Source organism: Pongo abelii, chromosome 17, assembly GCF_028885655.2.
Source record: "Pongo abelii isolate AG06213 chromosome 17, NHGRI_mPonAbe1-v2.0_pri, whole genome shotgun sequence".
Classification (NCBI taxonomy): domain Eukaryota; kingdom Metazoa; phylum Chordata; class Mammalia; order Primates; family Hominidae; genus Pongo; species Pongo abelii.
Window position 1 is genome coordinate 4,885,467 of NC_072002.2, and position 26,041 is coordinate 4,911,507.

Genomic DNA, 26,041 nt, shown 5'->3' on the forward strand with positions numbered 1-26,041 from the left:
AGTGGAGTGGAGTGGAATGGAATGGAGTAGAGTGGAATGGATTGGAATGCCATGGAGTGGAATGGAAAGGAGTGAAGTGGAGTGGAGTCGATTGGACTGGAGTGGAATGGAGTGGAATCGAATGGAGTGCAGTGGAATGGAATGGACTGGAATGGAATGGAATGGAGTGGAGTGGCATGGAATGGAATGGAGTGGAGTGGAGTGAAATGGAATGCAGTGGAGTGGAATTCAATGGAGTGGAATGGAATGGAATGTACTTGAAGGGAATGGAGTGGAGAGAAATAGAATGGAATGGAATGGGATGGAATGGATTGCAATAGAATGGTGAATACAAATGTGGGCTGAGACTGTGCCACTGCACTCCAGCCTTTGTGACATACTGAGGTCCTGTGGAAAGAAAGGAATATAATGGAATGGAGTGGAATGGAATGAAATGGAGTGGAGTGGAATGGATTGGAATGGAGTGGAGTGGAGTGGAATGAAATAGTGAGGAGTGGATTGGAATGGAATGGAATGGAGTGGAATGGAATGGAATGGAGTGGAGTGGAATGGAATTGAGCAGAGTGGAGTGGATTGGAATGGAGTGGAGTGGAGTGGAATGGAGTGGATTGAAAAGGAGTGGAGTGAATTGGAGTGGAGTGGAGTTGAGTGGAGTGGAATAGAATGGAGTGGAATGGAATGGAGAGGAATGAAGTTGAGTGGAACGGAGTCGAGTGGAGTGGAGTGGAATGGAATGGAATGGAGTGGAGTGGAAGGGGTGGAGTAGAATGGAAAGGAGTGGAATGGATTAGTATGGAATGGAATGGAGTGGAGTGGAGTTGAATGGAATGGAGTGGAGTGGAGTGGAATGGAACGGAGTGGAGTGGAAGGGAATGGAGTGGAGTGGAGTGGAGTGGAATGGAATGGAATGCAGTGGACTTGAAAGAAACTGAATGGAGTGGAGTGGAGTGGAATTGAACGGAGTGGAGTGGAATGGAAAGGAGTGGAGTGGAATGGAATGGAGTGGAGTGGAGTGGAATGGAATGGAACGGAATGAAGTGAAGTGGAGTGGAAGTGAGTCGAGTGGAATGGAATGGTGTGGAGTTGGGTGGAGTGTAGTGGATTAGAATGGAATGGAATGGAATGGAATGGAATGGAATGGAATATAATGAAGAAATGTGTGCTGAGATTTTGACACTGCTTTTCAGCCTTTGTGACAGAGGAAGATCCTGTTGAAAGAAAGGAGTCGAATGGAAGGGATTAAAATGGAATGGCATGGAATGGATGAGTGTGGAGTGGATTGGAATTGAGTGGAGTGGAGTGGTTTGCAGTGGAATGGAATCGAATAGAATGGAATGGAATGGTGAAATGAAATGTAAGCTGAGATTGTGCCACTGCACACCAGGATTGGTTACAGAGTGAGATCCTGTCCAAGGAAAGGAATGGAACGCAATGGAGTGGAATGGAATGAAATGGAGAGGAGTGGTGTGGAGGGCAAAGGAGTGGAGTTGCATGGTTTGGACTGCAGTGGAATGAAATGTACTGGAGTGGAGTGGAAAGGAAAGGTGTAGAATGGAGTGGAGTGAAGTTGAGTTGAGTGGAATGGAGGGGAGTGGAGTGGAATGGAGTGGAGTGGAACGGAATGGAATGGAATGGAGTGGAGTGGAATGGAATTGAGTGGAGTAGAGTGGAATGGAGTGGAGTGGAGTGGAATGGAAAGGAGTGCAGTAGAATGGAATGGAGTGGAAAGTAATGGAGTGGAGAGGAATGGAATGGAATGCAGTGGAATGGAATTCAATGGATTGGAACGGAATGGAATGGAGTGGAATGGAATGGAGTGGAGTGAAATAGAATGGAATGGAATGGGATGGAATGGATTGCAATGGAATGGTGAAAAGAAATGTGGGATGAGATTGTGCCACTGCACTGCTGCCTTTGTGCCAGAATGAGATCCTGTGCAAAGAAAGGAATGGAATGGAATGGGGTGGAATGGAATGGAAAGGATTGGAGTGGAGTGGAGAGGAGTGGAGTGGAGTGGGAAGGAAGAGAGTAGAATAGAATGGAATGGAGCCGACTGGATTGGAATGGAATGGAATAGAGTGAAATGGAAAAGACTGGAATGGATTGGAATGGAATGGAATTGAGTGGAGTGGAGTGGAATGGAATTGAGTGGAGTGGAATGGAATGGAGTGAAGTGGAGTGGAGTGGATTGGACTGAAGTGGAATGGAGTGGAGTGGGCTGGAGTGGAGTGGAATGGAATGGAATGGAGTGGAATGGAGTGGAATGGAATGGAGTGGACTGGAATGGAATGGAGTGGAATGGACTGGAATGGAATGGAATGGAGTGGAGTAGAGGGAATGAAATGGAGTGCAGTGGAAAGGAATGGAATTAAGTGGAGTGGAATGGAATGGAATGGAGCTTTATGGAAAGGAGAGGAGTGGAGTGGAATGGAATGGAGCATAGTGAAATGGAATGGAGTGCAGTGGAGTGGAGTGGAATGAAATGGAGTGGAATTGAGTGGAGTGAAGTGGAATTGAGTGGAGTGGAGTGGAGTGGAGAGGAGTGAAGTGGAATGGAATGGAATGGAATGCAATGGAATGAAGAAATGTTTGCTGATATTGTGCCACTGCTCTACAGCCTGTGTGACATAGGGAGATGATGTAGAAAGAATGGAATGGAATGGAAGGGATTTGGAATGGAATGGCATGGAATGGATTTGGATGGAATGGAATTCAGTGGATTGGAGTGGAGTGAAGTACAATGGAATGGTATGGTGAAATTGAATGTGAACTGAGATTGTGCCAATGCACACCAGCATGGGTGACAGAGTGAGACCATGTCTAAAGAAAGGAATGGGATGGAATGGAGTGGAATGGATTGAAATGGAGTGGACTGGAGTGGAGTAGCGTGCAAAGAAGTGGAGTTGAATGGAATGGAGTGTAGTGGAATGGAATGGACTGCAGTGCAGTGGAATGGAACGGAATGGAATGGAGTGGAGTAGAATGGAGTCGAGTGTAGTGGAATGGAATGGAATGAAGAGGAGTGGATTGGAATGCAGTGGAGCGGAATGGAATGCAGTGGAGCGGAGGGGAGTGGATTGGACAGGAGCGGTATGTAGTGGAGTGGAGAGGAGTGGAGTGCAATGGAATGGAATGGAGTGGAATGAAATGGAGTGGAGTGGAATGGAAAGGAATGCAATGGAGTAGAGTGGAATGGAATTGAGTGGAGTGGAGTGGAGTGGAGTGGAATGGAGTGGAGTGGAGTGCCATGGAGTGGAGTGGAGTGCAGTGGAAAGGAACGGAGTGGAATGAAATGGATTAGAACGTAGTAGATTGAAGTGGAGAGGAATGGAATGAATTTAAGTGGAGTGGAAGGGAGTGGAGTGGAGTGCAATGGAATGGAATGGAGTGGAGTGGACTGGAATGTAGTGGAGTGGAATGGAATGGAGTTAAATGGAGTGGAGTACATTGGACTGGAGTGGTATGTAGTGGAGTGGATTGGACTGGAGTGGGTGGAGTGCAATGCAATGGAATGGAGTGTAATGGAGTGTTGAGGAATGGAGTGGAGTTGAGTGGAATGGAATTGAGTGGAGTGAAATGGTATGGAATGGAGTGGAATAGAGTGGAGTGGAGTAGAGTGGAGTGCAAAGGAGTGGCGTGGAATGGAATGGAGTGGAGTGGAATGGAGTGGAGTGCAATGGAATGGAGTGGAATGGACTGGAGTGGAGTGGAGTGGAATGGAATGGAGTGCAGAGGAATTGAGTGGAATGGAGAGGAACTGAATGGATTGGTGAGGAACGGAATGGAGTGGAGTGGAATGGACTGGAGTGGAGTGGAATGGAATGGAGTGGATTGGAATGGAGTGGAGAGGAGTGGAATGGAGTGGAATGGAGAAGAGTGCAGTGGATTGCAATGGAATGGAGCGTAGTCGAATGGAATGGAGTGGAGAGGAATGTAATGGATTGGAGTGGAATGGAGTGTAGTGGATTGGAAGTGAGTGGAATTGAATGGAGCGGAGTGGAATGGAATATAATGGAGTGGAATGGAGTGGAGTGGAGTGGAATGGAGTGGAATGGGGTTTAGGGGAGTGGAATGGAATGAAGTGGAGTGGAATGGAATGGAATGGAGTAGAATGCAATGGAGTGGAGTGGGATGGAGTGGAGATGAGTGGAGTGGAATAAAATGGAATGGATTCGAATGGAGTGGAATGGAATGGAGTGGAGTGGAATGGAATGGAGTAGAGTGGAGTAGAGGGGAATGGAGTGAAGTGGAGTGGAGTGGAATGCAGTGGAGTGGAATGGAATGGAATGGAGGGAAGAGGAAGTGAATGGAATGGAATGGAATGGAATTGACTGGATTGAAGTACAGTGGAGTGGATAGGAGTGGAGTGGAGTTTAATGGAGTGGAATGGAGCGGAGTGGAAAGGAATGGAATAGAGTGAAGTGAAGTGTAATGGGATGGAATGGAACGGGAGTGAAGTGAAGTGTAATGGGATGGAATGGAACGGGAGTGAAGTGAAGTGTAATGGGATGGAATGGAACGGTATGGTTTGTAGTGGGGTGGAGTGGAAAGGAATGGAGTGGAGTGGAATGGAATGGAGTGGAATGGAGTGCAATGGAGTTCAGTGGAATGGACTGGAGTGGAATGGAATGAAATGGAGTGGAGTGGAATGGAATGTAGTGGAGTGGCATGGAGTGGAGTTGAGTGTAATGGAATTGAGTAGTGAGGAATGGAGTGGAGTGGAAAGGAATGTAGTGGAGTAGAGTGGAATGTAGTGGAGTGGAGTGGAATGGAGTGGAGTGGCGTGGAATGAAGTGGAAAGGATCTGAATGGAGTGGAATAATGAAATGTGATCTTTAACTGTGACACTGCACTCCAGGCTGGGTGACAGAGTGAGATTCTCTAGAAAGAAAGGTTTGGAATGGAATGCAGTGGAATGCAATGAAACGGAGTGGACTGGAGTGGAGTGGAGTGAAGTCCAGTGGAGTGGAATGGAGAGGAATGGAATGCTATGGAATTGGATGGCCTGAAATGGAATGAAGTGGAGTGGAGTGGGGCGGAGTGGCATGCAGTGGAATGGAGCAGAATGGAATGGGATAGAGTGGAATGGAGTGGAGTGGAGTGCAGTGGAGTGGAGAGGAGTTGAATGTACATAAACGGAATCGGATGTTATGGAATGAAGTGAGTGGAGTGGAGTGGAACGCAGAGGAATGGAATGGAATGGAACAGAATTGAACGGAATGGATCGGAATGAAATGGAGAAATCTGCGTTGGGATTTTGTCACTGAGCTACAGCCTGTGTGACAGAAGGAGATCCTGTCAAAAGAAACGAGTGGAATGGAATGGAATGGATTATAGTGGAACGAAGTGGAATTCAGTGGAATGAAATGGAATGGAAATGAATGTAATGGAGCGAATGGAGCAGAGTGGAGTGGAGTGGAATGGAACTGAATGGAATGTGAGATGAGATTGTGCCACTGCACTCCAGGCTGGGTGACAGAGTGAGATACCCTCGAAAGAAAGGAATGGAATGGAATGCAGTGAAATGGAATGTATTGGAGTGGAGTGGAGTAGAGTGGATTGGAATGGAATGGAGTGGAGTGGAATGGAATGGAGTGATATCGAATGGAAAGGAGTGGAATGAAATGGAGTGGACTGGAATGGAATGCATTGGAATGGAACGGAATGAAGTGGAATGGAGTGGAATGGAATAGCATGGAGTGGAGTGGAGTGGAATGGAATTTAGTGGAATGGAGTGGAGTGGAGTGGAATGGATTAGATTGGATTTGAATGGATTAGGTTGGATTGGAATGGAAAGGAGTGGACTGGAATGGAGTGGAGTGAAATGGAATGGAGTGGAGTGGAATGGAGTGGAGAGTAGTGGAATGGAATGGAGTGGAGAGGATTGGAGTGGAGTGAAATGGAATGGAGTGAAGTGGAATGGAATGGAATGGAGATTAATGGAATGGAGTGGAGTGGAGTTGAGTGCAATGGAATGGATTGGAATGGAGAGGACTGGAGTGTAATGGAGTGGAGTGGAGTGGACTTGAGTGGAGTTGAGTGGAGTGGAACGAAATGGAATGGAATGGAAGGAAGAAATTTGTGCTGATATTGTGCCACTGCACTTCAGCCTGTGTGACAGAGGGAGATCTTGTCAAAGAAAGGAGTGTAATGGGAGAGACTGGAAAGGTATGGGATGGAAGGGATTGGAGTGGAGTAGAGTGGAATTGAGTGGAGTGGAGAGGAGTTCAGTGGAATGGAATGAAATGGAAAGGTGAAATGAAATGTGAGCTGACATTGTATAACTCCACACCAGTATGGGTGACAGAGTGAGATCCTGTCAAAAGAAAGTAATGGAACGGAATGGAGGGAATGGAATGAAATGGAGTGGAGTGTAGCGGAGAGGAATGGAGGGGAGTGGAATGGAGTGGATTGGAATGGAAAGGAATGGAGTGGCATGGAATGGAAAGGAGTGGAGTGCAATGGAATGGAGTGGAGTGGTATGCAGTGGAGTGGAAACGACTGGAGTGGAGTGGAATGAAATGGAGTGGAGTGGAATTGAATGGAGTGGAGTGGAATGGTATGGAAAGGAGTGGAATGGAGTGGGGTGGATTGGAGTGGAGTGGTATGGAGTGGAAAACAGTGGAGCGGAATAGAACGCAGTGGAGTGGCATGGAGTGGAGTGGAATGGAATGGAGTGGAGTGGAATGGAGTGGAGAAGAATAAAGGGAAGTTGAGTGGAATGGGACGGGGTCAAGAGGAATGGTGTGGAATGGAGTGGAATTGAGTGGAGTGGAGTAGAGTGGACTGGAAAGGAGTGGAGTGAAATGGAATGGAATGGAGTGGAATGGAGTGGAGTGGAACGGATTGGAGTGGAATGGAATGGAGTGGAGTGGAACGGAATGTAGTAGAATGGAATGGAGTGGATTGGAATGGAATGGAGTGGAGTGTAATGAAGTGGAGTGGACTGGAATGGAAGTGGAGTGGAGTGGAATGGAATATGATGGAATGGAATGGAATGGAATGGAATGGAGTGGAGTGGAATGGAGTGGAATCAAGTGGAATGGAATAGAATGGAGTGGAATGGAATAGAATGGAGTGGAATGGAGTTGAGTGGAGTGCAGTGGAATGGAGCTGTATGGAATGGAGTGGAGTAGAATGGAATGGAATGTAGTGGAATGTAGTGGAGTGGAACAGAGTGGATTGGAATGGAAAGGAGTGGAGTGGAATGGAATGGAGTGGAGTGGAATGGAATGGAGTGGAGGGGCATGGAATGGAGTTGAGTGTAATGTAACGGAGTGGAGTGGAACGCTATGGAATGGAGGGGAATGGAGTGGAGTGGAGTGGAATGGAATGGAGTTGAATAAAATGTAGTGAAATTTATTGGAATGGAATGGAGTGGAGTGGAATGGAATGGAGTGGAGTGGAATGGAGTGAGGTGCAGTGGAATTGAGTGGAATCGAAAGGACTGGATTGGAATGTAGTGGAGAGGAATGGAATGGAATAGAATGGAGTGGAATGGAGTATAGTGGAATGGAAAGGAATGGAACAGAACGGAAGAGAGTGGAGTGCAGTGGAGAGGAGTGGATTGGAACGGAGTGGAGTAGATTGGAGTGGAATGGATTGGAGTGGAATGGATTGAAGTTAAGTGGAATGGAGTGGAGTGGAGTGCAGTCTAATGGAGTGGAGTTGAGTGGAATGGAATGGAGTGGAGTGGAAAGGAGTGGACAGCAGTGAAATGGAATGGAGTGGAGTGGAGTGTAATGGAAAGGAGTGGAATGGAATGGACAGGAGTGGAATGGAGTGTAGTGGAATGGAATGGATTGGAATGGAATGGAATTAGAGTGAAGAGAAATGGAATGGAGTGGAGGGGAATGGAAAGGAGAGGAGGGCAATGGAGTGGAGAGTAGTGCAATGGAGTGGAGCCTAGTGGAATAGAGTGGAGCGTAGTGAAATTAAGTGTAATGGAATGGAGTGCAGTGAAATGGATTGGAGTGGAGTGTAACGGAATAGAATATAGTGGAAAGGAGTGGAGTTAAGTGGAGTGGAATGGAATGGAGTGGAGTGGAATGGTAGGGAATGGAGTGGAATGGAGAGGAGTGGAGTGGAGTGCAGTGTAATGGAGGGGAAGGGAATGGAGTGAAGTGTTTTGGAATGGAGTGGAGTGGAGTGGAATGGAATGCAGTGGAGTGGTATGGAGTGGAGTGCAGTGGAATTCAGTGGAATTGAATGGAGTGGATTGGAATGGAATGAAGTGGAGTGGAATGGAATAGAACGGAGTGGAATGGAGTGAAGTGAAGTGGATTTGAATGGAGTGGAGTGCAATGGAATAGAATGGAGTGGAATGGAGTGGAGTGGAATTGAATGGAGTGGAGTTGAGTGGAGTGGAGTGGAGTGGAGGGGAATGGAGTGGAATGAAGTGGAGTGGAATGGAGTGGAGTGGAATGGAAGAGAATGGAGTGGAATGTAGTGGAGTGGAATGGAATTGAATGGAGTGGAGTGGAGGGCAGAGGAGTGAAATGGAGTGGAGTGTGGTGGAGTGGAGTGGGCTGGAATGGAATGGAGTGGAGTGTAATGAAGAGGAGTGGAGTGGAATTGACTGGAATTGAATGGAGTGGAGTGGAGTTGAATGGAATAGAATAGAGTGGAATGGAGTGGAGTGGAGTGGAATGGAGTGGAGAAGAATAAAGAGAAGTTGAGTGGAATGGGACAGGGTCAAGAGGAATGGTGTGCAATGGAGTGGAATTGAGTGGAGTGGAGTAGAGTGGACTGGAAAGGAGTGGAGTGAAATGGAATGGAATGGAGTGGAATGGAGTGGAGTGGAACGGATTGGAGTGGAATGGAATGGAGTGGAGTGGAATGGAATGCAGTAGAATGGAATGGAGTGGATTGGAATGGAATGGAGTGGAGTGTAATGAAGTGGAGTGGAGTGGAATGGAAGTGGAGTGGAGTGGAGTGGAATGGAATGGAGTGGAATGGAATGGAGTGTAGTGGAATGGAGTGGAGTGGAGTGGAATGGAAGGGAGTGTAGTGGAATGGAGTGGAGTGGAAAGGAGTGGAGTGGAGTGGAGTGCAGAGGAATGGAATGGAGTGGAGCGGAATGGAAAATGATAGAATGGAATGGAATTTAATGGAGTGGAGTGGAATGGAGTGGAGCAGAGTGGAATGGGTTGGAATTGTATGGAGTGGAGTGGAATGGAGTGGATTCGAGTGGAATGGAATAGAATGGAGTGGAATGGAATAGAATGGAGTGGAATGGAGTTGAGTGGAGTGCAGTGGAATGGAACTGTATGGAATGGAGTGGAGTAGAATGGAATGGATTGTAGTGGAATGGAGTGGAGTGGAACAGAGTGGATTGGAGTGCAATGGAGTGGAGTGGAATGGAATGGAGTGGAAGGGCATGGAATGGAGTTGAGTGTATTGTAATGGAGTGGAGTGGAATGCTATGGAATGGAGGGGAATGGAGTGGAGTGGAGTGGAATGGAATGGAGTTGAATAAAATGTAGTGAAATTTATTGGAATGAAATGGAGTGGAGTGGAATGGAGTGGAGTGCAGTGGAATTGAGTGGCATCGAATGGACTGGATTGGAATGGAGTGGAGAGGAATGGAATGGAACAGAATGGAGTGGAATGGAGTGTAGTGGAATGGAAAGGAATGGAATAGAATGGAACAGAGTGGAGTGCGGTGGAGAGGAGTAGATTGGAGTGGAATGGATTGGAGTGGAATGGAATGGAGTTAAGTGGAATGGAGTGGACTGGAGTGGAGAGGATTGTTATGAATTAGAGTGTGGTGGCATGGGATGGAGTGGAATGGAATGAAGAGGAGTGGAATGGAATTGAGTAGATTGGAGTGGAATGGAGGGGAGTTGAATGGAGTGGAGTGGAGTGGAATGGAATAGAATGGAGTGGAATGGAGTGGAGTGGAATGGAATGGACAGGAGTGGAATGGAGTGGAGTGGAGTTGAATTGACTGGAATGGAATGGAGTGGAGTCGGATGGAGTGGAGTGGAGTGGAATGGAAGAGAATGGAGTGGAATGTAGTGGAGTGGAGTGGAATGGAATGGATTGGTGTGGAATGGAATGGAATGGAGTGGAATACAGTGGAGTGCAGAAAAGTTGAGTGGAGTGGAACGGAATAAAATGAAATGGAGTGGAATGGAGTGGAATGTTATGGAGTAAAGTGGAATGAATTGTAGTGGAGCAGAGTAGAGTGGAGTGGAGGAGAATGGAGTAGAGTGAAGTGCAGTGGAATGGAGTGTAGAGGAATGGAATTGAATGGAGTGGAAAGGAGTGGAGTGGAATGAAATGGAATGGAATGGAGCAGAGTGGAGTGGAGTGGAGTGGAGTCGCATGGAATGGAGTGGAGTGGAGTGTAATGGAATGGAGAGGAGTGTAATGGAATGGATTGGATTGGAACGGAGTGAAATGGAATGGAGTGGAAGGGAGTGGAGTGGAGGGGAATGGAGCAGAGTTGAGTGGAATGGTATTGGGTGGAGTGAAAAGGAATGTACAGGAGGGGAATGCAGTGGAGTGGAATGTAATGAAGTGGAATGGAACGGAGTAGAGTGGAGTGGAATGGAATGGAGTGGAGTGCAATGGAATGCATTGGAGAGGAATGGAGTGGAGTGGAGTGGAATTGAGTGTAATGGAATGGAGTTGAGTGGAATGGAGTGGATTGGAGTGCAATGAAATGAAATGGAGTGGAATGGAATGGAGTGGATTGGAGTGGAATGGAGTGGATTGGAAAGGGTTGGAGTTTAATGGAATGGAGTGGAGTGGAGTAGAGTGGAGTGGGAAGGAATGGACTGGAATGTAGTGGAATAGTAGAGTGAAGTAGAGTGGAGTGGAGAATATTGGTGCAAAAATTTGCAAAACGCCTAGCAAACTGAATTAAACAATACATAAATAGGTAATTCATAATGACCAAGTGGGATTTATCCCAGGGATGCAAGGATAGTTCAACATGCAAATCAATGAATGTGATAGATCACATAAAGAGAATGAAGGGGCCAGGAATAGTGGTTCACACCTGTAATCCCAGCAATTTGTGAAGCCGAGGTGGGTGGATTACCTGAGGTCAGGAGTTTGAAACCAGGCTAGCCAACATGGCGAAGCTACGTCTCTACTAAAAATACAAAAATTAGCCAGGCATGGTGGTGAGCACCTGTAATCCCAGCTACTCAGGAGGCTGAAGAAGGAGAATCACTTGAACCCGTGAAGCAGAGTTTGCATTGAGCTGAGATCATGCCATTACACTCCAGCCTGGGTGACAGAGGGAGACTACATCTCAAAAAAAAAAAAAAAAAAAAAAAAAAAAAAAAAAAAAAAAAAAAAAAAAACAAGGACAAAATCCATATAATCATTTCAATTATGCTAAAAAAGTTTGATAAAATTTAATATTCTTTAATAATAAAAAGCCCTTTGAAAACTGGGTATGGAATGAACATACCTCAACATAATAAAGTCATATATGACAGACCCACAGCTAGTATCACACTAAGTGGGGAAAAACTAAAAGCCTTTTCTCTAAAATCTGGAAGATGACAAGAATGTCCACTTTTACCACTGTTATTCAACATAATGCTGAAAGTCCTATCTGGAGCAATCAGAAAGGAGAAAGCAATAAAACGCATCCCAATTGGAAAAGAAGTCAAATTACCTTTTTTTTTTTTTTGCCAATGTTATAATGTTATATTGGAAAAGGCATAAATACTCCTCTGATAGGGTTTGAATGAGTGTTCCCTCCCAAATCTCATATTTAAATGTAATTCTCAATGTTGGAGATGGGCCTGTTGAAAGGTGATTTAACCATTGGGGTGGATTACTATAAATGGCTTAGCACCATCCCATTTGGTGCTATCCTCATGATAGTGAGTGAGTTCCCATAAAATCTGGTTATTTAAAACTGTGTAACAACTCGCCCCTCTGTTTTTTGCTTCTGCTTTTTGCCCTGTGATGTGCAAGATTCTGCTTCAACTTCTGCCATGACTGTAAACTTCCAGAGACCTCCCAAGAAGCATATTCCAGTACTGTTTTCTCAACAGCCTGTAGAATCATAAGCCACTTAAACCTACTTTGTAAAAAATTAATTATCCAGTCCCACTCTCATAGTGTTGCAAAAATAGCTTAATACAAAAATTGGCACCAAGGAATGGAAAATAGTTATAAGAATACCCCACAATGTGGAATCAGCTTTGTAATAGGGTAAACAGGCAGAAGTTGGAAGAATTTGTGGGATTCAGAAGACAGAAAAATGAGGGAAAGTTGAGATTTTCTTAGAGAGTGGTTGAATGTCTGTGATCAAAATGCTGATAGTGATCTGGACAGTGAAGGCCAGGCTGAGAAGGTCTCAGATGAAAACTAGAAACATATTGGGACTGAAACAAAGGTCATGCATGTTGTCTTAGCAAAGTGGTTGGCTGAATTTCCGTCATGAACTAGGGATATAAAAAGGTTTGAATTTGAAATTGATGATTTAGGGTTTCTGTTGGAAAAATGTCTAAGCAGCAAAGCATTTGTGATGTGACCTGGCTGCCTCTACCAACCTATGCTCACATGTTCTAGCAAAAAGATAAAAATAAAATAAGTAGTAACTTATACTTACAAAAGAAGCATAATGTAAAAGCTTGAAAACTTTGCAGCCTAGTCATATGGCTGAAATATAAAAAGCTTTTATAAGAGAGGAAGTCAAGCAGGATATGGGTCAACCACTTGTTAGAGATAATTGTATAACCTAAAAAAAAGCAAGTGTTGATAGCCAAGACAATGGGAAAGAGGAACTGAAGGCATTCTAGAAATCTGAAAGGCAGCAACCCATCACAGGCCCTGAGGCCTAAAAGAAGAGAATAGTTTGTGTGATCAGGCCTAGGAACTGCTGCCTTGGGTAGCTTTGGAACAAGGCTCACTGCATCCTTGCCACTGCTTCAGCTCCAGGTGTAGCTCATATTGACCCAGTTACAACTCCAGTCACTGCTTCAGAGGGTGCAAGCCATAACCTTGGTAGCTTCCATATGTTGTTAGGCCTGTGTGTTTACCAAATGCGAGTAGTTGAGACTTGGGAGCCTCCACCTTTATTTCAAAGGATGTATGAAAAAGACAGCATGTGCAGGCAGAAGCATGTTGCAGGTGTGGAGCCCTCATGGAGATCCTCTACTAAAACAATGGAGAAAAGAAATGTGGGGTGACAGTCCCCAGGCCGGTTCCCCACTGGGTCATGGCCTAGTAGATCTGTGAGGAGAGGATCACTGTCCTCCAGACCTCAGACCCCAGAATGGTAGATGTAGCTACAGCCTGCACCTTGCACCTTGAAAAGCCAGAGGCACAGTATGCCAGCCCATGCGAGCAGCTGTGGGGGCTGACCCATGCAAAGTCACAAGGTAGAACCTTCCCAAGGCATTAGCATGCCCTGGAAATGGGACACAGAGTCGAAAATAATTATTTTGGAGCCTTACAATTCAATAACTGCCCTTCTGGGTTTCAGACTTTCATAGATCCTGTGACCGCTTTCTTTTGGCTGATTTCTTCCTTTTAGAAGAGGAGTATTTACCCAATGCCTCTGCCTCATTTGTATCTTGGAAGAACCTAATTTGTTTCTTTATGTTACAGGCTTATAGGAGGAAGAAATTAGCTTTGTCTTAGATGAGAGTTTTGACTTTTGAGTTAAGGCTGAAATTAGTTAAGACTTTGGGGATTATTGGGAAGTCATGATTTTATTTTGAAATATGAGAAGTATTTGAGATTTGGAACGGCCAGGGGAAATTGATACAGTTTGGATGTGTATTCCCACCAAAATCTTATATTGAAATATAATCCTCAAGGTTGGAAGTGGGCCTAGAGGGGAGGTGATTGAATCATAAGGGCAAGATTTCCACGAACAGTTTGGCATCATTTCCTTTGGTGCCATTCCCACAATAGTAAGTTTTTTATCAGAGCTGGTTATCTATAAGTGTGTGTAACACTTCCCCCCTGCCCTCGCACTTACCATGTGATGTGCAAGCACTGGATTTATTTTTGACCTTGTCAGTTGTCAGAGGCTTCCCCAGAAGCAGAAGCCAGTGCTATGCTTTCTGTACAGCCTGTAGAAACATGAACCAATTAAGCCTATTTTCTTTATAAATTAACCAGTCACTGATTACTTTTTATAGCAATATGAGAATGGCCTAATACATCCATCAAAATCTATTAGAGGTAATAACTTGAGTAAATTTGCAGAATACGAAATCTACACATACAAATCAGTAGGGTTTCTATATGCCAACAGTCAACAAAGTGAAAAAGAATTTAAAAATGTAATACTATTTGCAGTAGCCACAAATAAAACAAAATATGTGGGAATTTACCAAAGAAATAAAAGTTCTCAACAATTAAAACTGTAAAACACTGATAAAAGAAATGAAAAAGGACCCCAAAATTGGAAAGATATTTTTATGTTCACAGATTGGAAGAATCAGTATTTTTTAAAAAATGTCCATACGATCCATGGCAATCTATACATTTCACACCATCTCTATCAAAATAACAGGCCAGGGGCAGTGTCTCATGCCTGTAATCCCAGCACTTTGGGAGGCCGAAGTTGGTGGATCATGAGGTCAGGAGTTCAAGACCAGCCTGGTCAACTTGGTGAAACCCCACCTGTACTAATAATACAAAAAATTAGCCAGGTATGGTGGTGGGTGCCTGTAATCCCAGCTATTCAGGAGGCTGAGGCAAAGAATTGCTTGGACCCAGGAGGTGGAGGTTGCACTGTGCCCAGATCACATCACTGCACTCCAGTCTAGGTGACAGAGCAAGACGCCACCAAAAAAAAAAAAAAAAAAGAAAAAGAAAAAGAAGAAGACATTCCTCACAGATATAGAAAAATAATTCTGAAATTTATATGGAAACATCACAAAACACCATAATAGTCAAAGCTATGCTGAGTATATAAAACAAAACCGGAGGAATTCCATTACCTGGTTTTAAATTATACTACTAAGTTGTAGTAATTAAAATAACACGACACTAGCATAAAAACAGACATAAACACAGATGGAACGAAATAGAGACCTGAGAAACAAACTTATACAGCTAAATTAATTTTCAACAAAAGTGCCAAGAACATACAATAAAAAATAAGACAGTTTTTGTAATAAATATGGTTGGTAAAACTGGCATTCTGTGTGAGGGACAAACATTCAGATGCTCATAGCAGTGTTCTGGAATCCCCTGTGAGGAACAAACATTCAGACCCTTGTAGCAGTGTTCTGGAATCTTATGTGACAAACATTTGGAATCCAGCAGCAGTGTTCTGGAATCCTATGCGAGGAACAAACATTCAGACCCTCATAGCGGTGTTCTGGAATCCTATGGGAGGGGCAGCTAAATTAATTTTCAACAAAAGTGCCAAGAACATACAATAAAAAATGAGACAACTTTTGTAATAAATAGGGCTGGGAAAACTGGCAAGCCATAGGCAGAAGAATAAAACTAGAACCCTATTTCTTGCCACTTACAAAAATCAAATTAAAATGAATTAAAGACTTAAACCAAACGCCTCAAACCATCAAACTTTTACAAGAAAACATTGGAGAAACTCTTTAGGGCATTGGTTTGGGCAAAAATTCCTTAAATAATGCCCCAGAAGCACAGACAACTAAAACAAACATGGACAAATCGGATTACAGAAAGTCAGAAAGCCTTTTTAAAGTGAAAGAAGGAAGAAACAAAGTGAAGAGAAAATCCACAGAATGGGAGAAAATATTTGTAAATTATCCATCTGAAAAGCAATTAATAGCTACATGATATGGTTAGGATTTGTGTCCCCACCCAAATCTCATATTGAATTGTAATCCCCAGATGATGAGGGAGAGGTTGGTAGAAGGTGATTGGATCATGGTGGTGGTTTCCCCCATGCTGTTCTTCTGATAATGAGTGATTTCTCATGAAATCTGATGGTTTTATAAGGGTATCTTCCCCCTTTGCTTCACATACATGCTCTCTCTCCTGCTGTCATGTAAGAGGTGCCTGCTTCCCCATCTGCCATTATTGGAAGTTTCCTGAGTCCTCCCCGGCCATGTGGAACTGTGAGTCAATTAATCCAATTTCCTTTATAAATTACCCAGTCTTGCCAGGTGCCATGGCTCATGCCTGTAATCTCACCACTTTGGGAGCCTGAGGAGGGTGGATCATGAGGTCAGGAGTTCAAGACCAGCCTGGCCAAGATGGTGAAACCCTGTCTCCACTAAAAATACAAAAATTAGCCAGGCGTGTTGGCAGGTGCCAGTAATCCTAGCTATTCAAGAGCTGAGGCAGAGAATTGCTTGAATCAGAAGGTGGAGGTTGCAGTGAGCCGAGATTGCACCACTTCACTTCAGTCTGGGCAAAAGATCAAGACTACATCTCAGTAAATAAATAGATAACACAGTCTCAGTTATTTTTTATAGCAGTGCAGGAACAGACTAATACACTACAATATATTGAGTTCCAAAAATTCCATAGAAAAAAGTAATAACCAAATAAAGAGTGGACAAAAAATTTAAATAGACATTTATGAAAGAAGACATACAAATGTGAAACAGGCAAATGAAAAGGTGCTCCAGATTACTGATCATCATCGAAAGGCAAATCAAACCCAAAATGAGATATCATTTCACCCTAGTTAAGGTGGCTTTTATTCAGAAGTCAGAAAAAAACAAATGCTGGTGAGTATGTCGAGTGAAGGGAACCCTTGTACACTGCTGTTGGGAGTACATTTAAGGACAGTTTGGATGTTCCTGATATAACTAAAAATAGAGCTACTATATGGTCCAGCAATCCCACTGCTCATTATATGCCTACAAGAAAAAAAATTAGTAAATCAAATTCCTATTGGCACTCTCATGTTTGCTACAGCAAGGTTTATAATAACCAAGATTTGGAAGGAACCTAAAAGTCCATCAAGAGATGACTGGATAGAGAAAATGTGGTACATATACACAATAGAGTACTATTCAGCTGTAAGAAAGAATGAGAGCCTTCCATTTGCAATAACATGAATGGAACTGAAAGCCTTTATGTTAAGTGAAATGTCAGGCACAGAAAGAGAAATGTCACATGTTCTCACTATTTGTGGGTGCTAAAATTCAAAACAATTGGTGTCATAGAGGTAGAGAGTATAAGGATGGTTACCAGAGGCTGGGAAGGGCGGGGAGGGAACAAGGGGATAGTGGGGATGCTAAATGGGTAAAAAAACAATTGTTAGAAAGAATGAATAAGACAGCATTTGATAGCTCAACAGGGTGATTATAGTAAAAAATAATTTAATTACACACTTAAAAAAACTAAAAGAGTATAATTGGATTGTTTATAACACAAGCTATAAATGCTTGAGGGGACAGATACCCCGTTTTTTATTATGTATTACTCATTGCATGACTGCATCAAAGTGTGTCATGTACCCCCATGAATATATACACCAACTATGTACCCACAAAAATAAATTGAAAATTGAAATTGAAATTAAAATTAAAACAAAACGGATGAGAGTATAATGAGGCATGTGTGACCCATGGCTTGAACTAGCTTTTCAGGTTAACTTTGGAAAGTCCTTATCCAAGAAGAGAGGTCCATTTAATCAACAGGGGATTAGACATTTATTTTTAGTTTATAAATGGAAAAAAGAAGGATTTTAAATCTTGAGCCATAGTTCTCAGTCAATCAATCATTGCAGGGAACTCTGTTCTTTACTCTGGAGATAAACACTAGTTTTCTTTTCCATGGAATAACATCGCATTTCAAAATGTGGGAAAACATCTTGCAACTAAGAGGTGTGGCCTTATTAAATTTGATTTGGTTTCCATTGTAATTAATTTAATCATATGTGTTCTAGAGTTTGTCCTCAGTCTTCCCCTAGTATAGGCCCATGATCTGTTGAATGTGCTCAGCTCCCTGCTCAACAGCAGGAAATCAGAATTATTTAAAAACCTCATTGTGGCTGGGAGTGGTGGCTCTCGCCTGTAATCCCAGATATTTGGGAGGCCAAGGTGGGCAGATCGCTTGTTGTCAGGGGTTTCAGACCAGCCTGGCCAACAGAGGGAAACCCTATCTCTACTAAAGATACAAATATTAGCTGGGTGTGGTGATTCATGCCTGTAATCCCAGCTACTTGGGAGGCTGAGGCAGAAGAATTGCTTGAACCAGGGAGGCACAGGTTTCAGTGAGCCAAGATAGTGCACTGCATTGCAGCCTGGGCAACAGAGCAAGACTCTTTCTCAAAATAATAATAATAATAATAATAATAATAATAATAATAACAATAAATAAGTAACAATAAAAATCTCATTTTGTTTCAAACAAAATTTCTTTTGAATATCAACTGTATCAACTTGCATATTAACTGTAATCATTTTGTTTATTTGATATCCAATCTTGAGAAATCTTTGAGGAGTAATTTCACTCTTTTCTGCCATTTTGAAAAATATACCAAATGCCATTAAACAAAATGCACAAAATTCCTGAGAAATACATTTTCTCCTTGAGGAGTAGACTTGCTGTGTTAGAGGAACTCATGGTTACCTAGCTTCTAGTTTAATAAACATGACTAGAATATTCTATCTTAATATGAGTAGCTAGGTACTCACAGGGCATCTAGAAGACTAATGTTCATGGTCTGAAAATAGTCACTTTTTTAACTGGCCACAAATTACAATTGCAGAATATTTGTGGTCATACAAGACATCTTCCAACAAGCCTGAAAAATGTATAAATGTCCTAGGAGTGCAGCATTTTTTGTAAGGATATTATTAATGAGCTAGCTTAGGTCAATGGGTTAATGGTTATTGTTAAAACGAATAGCCACGACTTTAGTGACTACATCTGCACCTTCCAAGTTTAATTATAACTCTTTATCTTTATAGTTACTTATAAGTAGAGACACTAACAAAAGACAATGCATTCCTGCTCTTGTTTTCTGAGGATGTCCAACTCTGTAATGGAGTAATTTCTAATAAACTTGCTTCTTTCACTGTGCTCTCTAACTCACCTCAAATTTTTTCCTGCAGAAGATCTAAGAATCCTACTTTGTGGTCTGTATCATGACCCTCTTTTCCAGCAACATCTTTCAGCAACACCATGAACGGACAACAAGACAAGACCCCCACTCCAAGGGAAACAATCCACACAGAATCAATCAGCTGACACCTGGCAAGTGGGCTGTCTTTTAGAGTCGTGAAGCCATTCTGGTGGGCAAGAATATTATTCACTATTATAATACTCAGATTAGAGGCCAAGCCCACAGGGTTAGAGGCCCTGGGGAATATTGAGAAGAATGGATTTGGCTAAACAAGATGTTTGCCACTTTCCCTTTTTGGACTGTCCACCTTGTGCTTTTGGTCCCTCAACTGAGTGCTCTACATCTTGTCACCTTTCTGCTTATCGCCTCTGTTTTGCAGTAGCCTGGAGGCTGCCCCAGGACAGAGGCCCCAAACAATTTAGCTTTTACTTTCCTCAGCGATCATCTGACTCTTAACTGACTGCTTGTTTAATTTGCCACTTATCCAAGTAACATTGAAAAAAAGAATTGTCTTGGAACCTAGTATTTTTGTACCTTAATTATCAGAAAAGATCAGCAGTAACCTCTACATCATGACTGAAGTTGAAATGTGGTATTTAAGAGCTCTACATGATAAGATCAGATATGCCTGTTTAGTGACAGCCTCTTTTATGACAACACTTTGCAAACAATTACCCTCAAGATGGAGAACATGAGACTTTTTCTTAACAGTTTTCTCTCATTTCTTAACCATAACGCCATCTTTGATGAGCTGGTATAGGGCAGCTGGACCCTGCTTTCTTAACCCAGCAGGTCACTTTTTCCTGAGAGAGTTTTGTCAGATTTGTCGTAGCAGTGTGAAAATGGACTAATACCATCAGAGTGAACAGGCAACCTAAAAAATGGGAGAAAATTTTCGCAACCTAGTCATCTGACAAATGGCTAATATCCAGAATCTACAATGAACTCAAACAAATTTACAAGAAAAAAACAAACAACCCCATCAAAAACTGGGCAAAGGATATGAACAGACACTTCTCAAAAGAAGACATTTATGCAGCCAAAAGACACATGAAAAAATTCTCATCATCACAGGCCATCAGAGAAATGCAAATCAAAACCACAATGAGATACCATCTCACACCAGTTAGAATGGAGATCATTAAAAAGTCAGGAGACAACAGGTGCTGGAGAGGATGTGGAGAAATAGAAACACTTTTACACTGTTGGTGGGACTGTAAACTAGTTCAACCCTTGTGGAAGTCACTGTGGCGATTCCTCAGGGATCTAGAACTAGAAATACCATTTGACCCAGCCATCCCATTACTGGTTATATACCCAAGGGATTATAAATCATGCTGCTTTAAAGACACATGCACACGTGTGTTTATTTTGGCACTATTCACAATAGCAAAGACTTGGAACCAACCCAAATGTCCAACAATGATAGACTGGATTAAGAAAATGTGGCACATATACACCATGGAATACTATGCAGCCATAAAACATGATGAGTTCATGTCCTTTGTAGGGACATGGATGAAATTGGAAATCATCATTCTCAGTAAACTATCGCAAGGACAAAAAACCAAACACTGCATGTTCTCACTCATAGCTGGGAATTGAACAATGAGAACACATGGACACAGGAATGGGAACATCACACTCTGGGGACTGTTGTGGGGTGGGGCTGGGGGGAGGGATAGCATTAGGAGATATACCTAATGTTAAATGACGAGTTAATGGGTGCAGCACACCAGCATGGCACATGTATACGGATGTAACTAATCTGTACATTGTGCACATGTACCCTAAAACTTAAAGTATATATATATATATATAAAAGAAAATGCACTAATACATTACAATATACAAGTTACAGCCTTCCTATTTTCCCTGTTTGTTCTGACTCTTATTTTGCAGCTTCATTTGTTTTATAGAAGAGAAACTAAGAGGGAGGAAATACATTATATATAGGCTTCTCTGATGCTTGGTCAGGATAAAAATTTAAAATGGGCTTCTATATGTTTGATGGAGGAAAAGACAAAACAGGGATGGCACATAATTGATTACCCTTTTAATGCTAGTTACTCTTAATATTAGGCTTTTCTTAGCTGGGTCTGAACTTCCCCTGCCAGTCCGAGCACCCCATAAGAACACAATCAGATTCCTTCCAGTTCTAGTGAGGTGTGCAACATATTATTAATTTCTTCTAGTTTTCCAGGGTTATGTAGTGTCCGCTCATCATCTTCTCCCTGCCCTTCGAGTCCTGTCTTATGTACATACCCCACTCTCGAAACACCCGAGCTTCACCAGAACAACATGTAGTGTGGCCTCTTATCAGCTGGCAAAGTTGAATATTTGCCCTCTCTGGGAAGTGACAGATGATAATAGGGACACTATATTGAAGGAGTGGCCCGTCTCTCCACACCTGTGAGCGTTTCTCGTCAGGTAGAACTAGAGGCTTGTGAAAAGAGACGCAGAGACAAAGTATAGAGAAAAAGTGGGCCCAGGAGACAAGAGCTCAGCATACGGAGGACCAGCGCCGGCACCAGTCTCTGAGTTTCCTTAGTATTTATTGATCATTATCGGGCATTTCTCGGAGAGGGGGACGTGGCAGGACAATAGGGTAACAGTGGAGAGAGGGCCAGCAGGAAAACATGTGAACAAATGTCTCTGCAACATAAACAAGGTAAAGAAAAAAGTGCTGTGCTTTTGATGTGTATATACATAAATATCTCAGTTACTTAAAGAGCAGTATTTCCTCCAGCATGTCTCACCTCCAGCCCTAAGGCAGTTTTCTCCTGTCTCAGTAGATGGAATATACAATCGGGTTTTACACTGAGACATTCCATTGCCCAGGGACGAGCAGGAGACAGATGGTTTTGTCTTACCTCAACTGCAAAGAGGCTTTCCTCTTTTACTAATCCTCGTCATCACAGACCGTTTACAGGTGTCGGGCTGGCGGATGGTCAGGTCCTTCCCTTCCCATGAGGCCATATTTCAGACTATCACATGGGGAGAAACCTTGGACAATACCTGGCTTTCCTAGGCAGTTGTCCCTGTGGCCTTCCGCAGTGTTTCGCGTCCCTGGGTACTTGAGAATAGGGAGTGCTGATGACTTTTAACAAGCATGCTGCCTTCAAGCATTTGTTTAACAAAGCACATCCTTCATATCCCTAAATCCATTAAACCTAGAGTCGACACAGCACATGTTTCTGTGAGCACAGGGTTGGGGCTAGGGTTACCGATTAACAGCATCTCAAGGCAGAAGAATTTTTCTTAGTACAGAACAAAATGGAGTGTCTTATGTCTACTTCTTTCTACATAGACACAGTAAAAGTCTGATCTCTCTTTCTTTTCCCCATACTATATAGGTAAATGTACACTTTTCTATATCTGAATTAGCCATATGCAAGGAAAAACTAAAACAGTTTTCAGAGGTTCCGGGAAAATTCATAGACAAATTTAAAAGGCTAACCTTGACATATGATCTGACCAGACAGGATTTGCATATATTTATGTTCGCCTGCTGCATGGTAGAAAAGCAGTGCATTATGGGAGTGGCTAGAGCACATGCTAATAGGGTGGCAACCTGCAACCAGGGGCATGACACCTATAAAGTAGGAGGCACAGCAGTGCCTGACTAGGACCCAAAAGAACTAGAATCTAGAAAAAACAAATGAATTAGGAAGAAAGTAGGATATAGAGAGAAAAAATTATGATTCACTCCGTGAAGGAATAAAAAAAAAGTGTGATACAGCTTTTTAATTTTAATAAAGTCTGGAAAATTATTCAGGGAAAAGATGAAAACCTAGCCTTATTACAACGGTGGATAATTTAGACCTTGAGGAAATACACTAACACTGACCCTGACTCCAAAAAGGGACAGGCATTTCTAGGAGTTTAATTTATAGCACGGTCTCCTTCTTATATCTGCAGGAAGCTGCCAAAAGCAGCCTTAGGCTTCCAGACTCCCATGGATCAGATTTTAGACTTGGATTCTGCAGTTTTCCATCAAAGGAATTGAGCAGAGAAAACATAAAATAAAGCAAATCTTCCAAGAGGCCCAGTTCTAGCTGCAGCCTTGTGCTCTCCACCACTTCAGAGGCAGCCCCTTAACCCCTGGCCTTCACAGAGGAAGTGAGAAGGTGAAAATCGCAGTATGTGCCTCTGGGTCACTGCGCCTTGTGTATAAATCTGTGTGACTTCTGTAGGAAGGTAAGCCTCTGCCGAAGGAAATGCACTGTGCTTCCAAGGGAGCCATCATCAGAGCCCAGCAGACTCAAAAGTGGCAGGGCCTGATACTTCCTACCTCCACTCCCATTGGACTACTAGCTATCGAGAGATGGAGGATCCTCAGGTGGCTCTTGAAGTAGCAGGTAGGAGTATTAACTTCGTATTAGTACTCTGTACTGATTTAATACAATGGTCTCCTGTCTTCTCATGATGGACAAGCCCCAAAACACCCCTTTTTGTATCTTCTAAGTTGTCCTCCAGAGCCTCTAGGTTTCTTGCCTGCCTTTTTAGTACTGTCTGATTGCCTGACCTCTTACTGGGAAGAGGTTTATTGACTGAGGACACCAAGTCATGGTCACCTTCACAGATCATAAAGCATAGAAACTGTTACTTTTGTTCCTGACCCATCAGGGGAAAAATAAGAATGAGCTGTCACATTTACCACCTGAGGTGTTGTCTTAAGTAAATCTTGAGGTTTGGGCCACACAGGCTCTGGGAAACGCACTAAACACCTCCCCCATTGAAATCCAACTTCACCCTAGTACTCCTCGACCTCAGAAGAGACAATATATTTTAAGGCAAGAAGCATGAGGGGAAATTCAACCCCTTATTGCCAAATTCTTGCCATATGAGTTATTAAGCCCATGAGAGTCTCCTTACAATACTTGCATGTTACCAGATAAAAAGCCTAATGGCAAGTACAGATTTGTCAGAACCCTTAGAGGATTAAGAAATGCAGTTGTCTCCATACACCTCATTGTCCCCAATACTTATGATGTCCCAGGGGATGCAAACTGGTTTACATTCTTAAATCTGAAAGATGCACTTTTCTGGATCTCAATGCATCCAGATTCATAATATGTTTGCCTTTGAATGGACTGATCCAGATATGCATTCAGCCACAAAACTAACCTGGACAGTCATCTCTGAAGGGTTCTGGGATAGCCCCCACTTATTTGAAATTACTCTAGCTAAGGACTTAACAAATCTATAATTGGAAAGGGACACAATTATTCAGTATGTAGGTGACTTGCTCATTGCTAACCCAACTAAAGAAGACTCATAATAATAATGTTAAGTTGGTAAATTTCCTGGGAACTTGCAGATATAGGGCATCACCACACAGAGCTCAGATTTTGACTGAAAGACTTAAATATTTGGAATCTGTTTTAACCTCTGGAACTGATCAACCTCCCTAGAAGATAAAAAAGTTATTTTAGTCACCCAACAGTCCCTGTCCAAAAAATGACTGTGGGCTTTTTTAAGAGATGGCTGGGTACTGCTGCTTAGGGGTGCCCAGATTTGGGCATGTAGCCAAGCCTTTATATGATACACTAAAGGGAAAGATTTAGAGCTCCTAGAATGTAATGAGAACTGCAAGCAAACCTTCAATACTCTCAAGGAGAAATTGGGCTCTGCTGCAGCCATGGGAGTCCCCAAGTTGGATGAACCATTTTTTCTTTATGTGACCGAAAAGCAAGGCATAAGCCTTGGGTAATCTTGTCCTAAAACTGGGGGACCTTCCAAGGCCAGCAGCCTAATTTTCTAAGCAGATTGACAAGGTGGCCTCAGGGTGGCCTTGATGTCTTAGAGCTATTTCCACTACCACTTTTCTAGCAGGCAAAGCTAATAAACTAACATTAGAACAGCACCTACAGGTTTTTGACCCCACACCAAGGGAAGGTGGTCCTAGAAGCTAAAGGGCAGCAGTGAATAATAAGAGAACATTTATGAAAGTATCAGGGCTTATTGCTAGACACTCCAGACATAACCCTTAAAGCCTGCCAAACCATAAACTCAGCTACTTATCTGCCAGAGTCCACAGGTTCTTCTAGCCTTTCTGGTATACAGGTTGTATTAGTCTGTTCTCATGCTGCTAATAAAGACATATCTGAGGCTGGGTAATTTATAAAGAAAAGAGGTTTAATTGACTTACAGTTCCACATGGTCAGGGAAGCCTCACACTCATGACAGAAGGCAAATGAGGAGCAAAGTCACATCTCTTACATGGCAGCAGGCAAAAGAGCTTGTGTAGGGAAACTCCCCTTTATAAACCCATCAGCTGTAATCCCAGCACTTTGGGAGGCCAAGGCAGTGGATGACCAGAGGTGAGGAGTTCGAGGCCAGCCTGGCCAACATGGTGAAACCCTGTCTATACTAAAAGTACAAAAATTAGACAGGCATGGTGGTAGGCGCCTATAATCCCAGCTACTCGGGAGGCTGAGACAGGAGAATCGCTTGAATCCAGGACTCAGAGGTTGCAGTGAGCCAAGATCATGATAATGCACTCCAGCCTGAGCAACAGAGCAAGACTATGTCTCAAAAATAAATTAATAAATAAACCATCAGATCTCATGAGGCTTATTCACTGTCACAAGAACAGCATGGGAAAGATTCATCCCCCGATTCGATTGCCTCCCACTGGGTCCCTCCCACGAAATATAGGAATTATGGGAGCTACAATTCAAGATAAGATTTGACTGTGGACACAGCCAAAGCATGTCACAAGTTATGAAACAAATTTTTTCTAGCAGGCCATACTTAAGAAAGATGAGCCCCTTGACCATCCCAAGGAAGATTGGTTAACAGATGTAAGTTGTTTTATGCATCAGGAAAACAAGAAGGGTAGGTATGCTATTAGTAGTAGGCACAAGTCTTGCTGGCCTCGACCTCAGCTCAAAAAGCTGAGTTAATTGAACTTACTCAGCCCCTGCAATTGGGAAAGGATTTAAAAGTTAACATTTACACTGATTCCAAGTATGACTTTTTAGTGCTTCATGCTTATGCTGTAATTTGGAATGTGTAGGGACTCCTGAC